Below are 3,482 nucleotides of genomic sequence, written 5' to 3'. Positions count from 1 at the left end.
GGAAACGAACATTTATTGCAAAATGAGTTTCTTGTGACCTTCGAGTCAAAAATACGTTTAAGGACGCTGGATGGAGTGCAGGAGAGTTTAGGGAATGTAGAAAAAAGGCACTATAAGAGACGGAATTTTTTTGGGGGATGAATAGATTTGGTGAGCAAGTCGAAAGCAGCCTTTTAAAGAAGAAGAAAAAGGTGTTATAATATACGACGGAATACAGAACTTGAGGGGAAAGTGTAAACATTGTAAGGTTAATAACAGTGAAAACTATCTGGGGAAATGGGGGAGAAACACGTGGTCGAAGAATGAACGATGAATAAATGAATGAGAACAAAGAATAAGAACAGAGAAGGAAATGTTTTTTTTTGTTTTTTTTGAGTTGAGATTTACACAAGGAAGTAGGCTATGGGGTGAAAAGACTGGGAAAAGCAGAGAACGAAAGTTATTGGAGCACAAACGATGGACCGCTGAAAGTTGACCTTGAGTTGACCTTTTGACCTCAAAAATAGTTAGTTTCCCCATTTAGTGACAATGTGCAAATGGTGTTCAATTTTCAAGTCAATCAGATGAAAATTGAGGATTTTTGAAACTTGGCCTATAGCTGCTGGTTGAAACCTCAAAAATAGCTGCTGGTTGAATTCAGTGACCATATATGCAAATCCTCTTAGAATTTAGTCAATCGGATAATATTGATGATTTTAGAAATTTGGCCTATGTTGACCTTTTGGCCTATGCTCACCTAAAATATAATTTGTGGTTGAATTCAGTGACCAGATATGCAAATGCTCTTCAAATTTCCAGTCAATCGGATTAAAATTGAGGATTTTAGAAACTTGGCCTATGTTGACCTCAAAAATACTTGGTGGTTGAATTCAGTGACCAGATATGCAAGTCCTCTTCAAATTTCAAGTCAATTGGATGGAAATTTAGGATTTTAGAAATTTGGCCTACGTTGACCTTTTGGCATATGTTGACCTCAAAAATACTTGGTGGTTGAATTCAGTGATCAGATGTGCAAGTCCTCTTCAAATTTCCAAGTCAATCAGATGAAAATTGAGGATTTTAGAAATATGGCGTATGTTGACCTTTTGGCCTATGTTGACCTCAAAAATACTCAGTGGTTGAATTCAGTGACCAGATATGCAAGTCCTCTTCAAATTTCCAAGTCAATCAGATGAAAATTGAGGATTTTTGAAATTTGGCAAAGTTGGTGACCTTTGGCCTATGTTGACCTTTTAACCCCAAAAGACAATAGGCTTCTTGCTTCAAACCAACTCTTCCATTTGGTGAAGTTTCGTGACGATCGGTTTAGAATTGTGACCTGTAGGCCGGTGACAAACAAGCAAACAGACAGACAGACAAACAGACAGAACCACAAATGCAACCGACCAATATACCTGAAAAATCTTCGATTTTGCAAGTAACAAGAAGACGTCATGCAGAGCACGATACTTGCAAAATCCACCCCCTACCCAACACCGCCCCCGCCCCAAAAGGATGCCATTTCCCAATCAAATTGTCCATTTCATACAGATTAAAATTGATGATCTCGATCAAAGCTCAGGTTAATCGGATGAAAAGTGACGATTTTTCAAATGAAAATTGATGATTTTAGAAGTTTCACCTTGAGTTGACCTTTTAACCTTTTGACCTCACAAATAGTTGGTTCCCCAATTCAGTGAGACACTATGCAAATGCTGTTCAACTTTCAATTCAATTGGAAGAAAATTGACGGGTTTTCAGATGAAAATTGACGATTTTGGAAGGTTGACCTTGAGTTGACATTTGACCTTTTGAGCTCAAAAATAGTATGTTTCCCAATTCAGTGAGGCAATATGCAAATGCTGTTCTATTTTCAAGGCAATCGGATTAAAAAGGGCGATTTTGAGATTTGACCTCAAGATGACCTTCGACCTTTGACCTCAAAATCAATAGGCTTCTCAATTGCGACGACCTCTACAACTTGGTGAAGTTTCGTGATGATCGGTTTAGAATTGTGACCTGTAGGCCGGTGACAAACAAACAGACAGAATAAGGAGAGGTCATGCGGAGCACGATACTTGCAAAATCCACCCCCCCCCCCCCCTCTCAAAGTTTTCCATTGATACAGCAAATTGTCCATTTCATGAAGATTAAAATTTATGACCTTGATCAAAGCTCGGGTCAACAGGATGAAAAGCGATTTTATTAGTTTGACCTCGAGTTGACCTTTGACCTTTTGACCTCAAAAATAGTATGTTTTCCAATTTAGTGACTCGATATGCAAATGCTTTTCAATTTTCAAGTCAATCGGTTGAAAATTGATGGCTTTTTAGATGAAAATTGATTTTTAAAATTTGACCCCGAGTTGACCTTTGACCTCAAAAATAGTTCGTTTCCCAATTTAGTGACAATATACAAATGCTATTCTATTTTGAAATATATCTATTTCAAAATGGCGATTTTAGAAATTTGACCTCCAGATAACCTTTGACCTCAAAATCAATAGGCTTCTCAATTGGGACGACCTATACGACCTGGTGAAGTTTCGTGACGATCGGTTTAAAATTGTGACCTGTAGGCTGGTGACAAACAAACAGACAGACAGAACCACAAACGCAACTGACCAATATAATTGAAAAATCTTCGATTTTGCAAGTAACAAACATAACCGACCAATATACTTGATAAATCTTCGATTTTGCAAGTAACAAGAAAACAAACAACCAGAGCTGAGTACTCCCTTTCAGTGCGTGTCATTGACGGGCCCCTTTCGGTGCCCGGTGATGACGTCATGCAGCACCTGGAGATGGCAAAGGAAAGCAGCGTTGTACAAAAGTTTTAATGCAGAGGCCTTCATCTTGTGTTCAAATTAAAGTCATTTTGTCATTACCAAAAATGGAGTGAGGGAAAGATCGGGTGCTGAAGACATCAATGAAGAGATGGCGATGTACATATCTCAGGCATGTGTTGAGAAAGTCTGACAGAATTCCAAAACAATCCTGGCATCGAGACCAAATGGCAAACTAAAGTAGGTGCCCCAAAGAGGGAACCTTAAATGTACAATACTCGAGGAGGCCAGAACCATCGGACTCAACCCTGATGAGATAGAAGGCAAGGCCCAAGAATGTACCAGATGACGTCGGACAATTTCCTCCTTGTGTGCCTTGCGACACAGGGAAGACACAGTAGGAATGTCAATGAGTTTGAGATTGGACTGGAAAATGTCTGCGATTCACACCAGTGAATATACGATCTCTGTCATTGATGGTGGTTGGTGCTTGTCATACAAGTGTGTTAATCGCATGGAGGAATCATGTCGGTACACGTTCAGCTTAAAAGACATTGCTGAACAGAGTTCCAATATCTTAGCTTTGTACATGTTGAATAAAACACTTTTTTGTACAAAAAAATTAAGAGCACATTACGCACAAAAGACCATTCCAAGGAAAAATTTCCCAGTGCTCTTGCATACTTTGTTTAAGGTAAGCCAATGGAGAGAGACA

This window comes from Myxine glutinosa, chromosome 9 (assembly GCF_964187855.1).
Source record: "Myxine glutinosa chromosome 9, kmMyxGlut1.1, whole genome shotgun sequence".
NCBI classification, from domain to species: Eukaryota; Metazoa; Chordata; class Myxini; order Myxiniformes; family Myxinidae; genus Myxine; species Myxine glutinosa.
The sequence above is the reverse complement of the archived record's forward strand: the minus strand, read 5'-3'. Positions refer to the sequence as shown.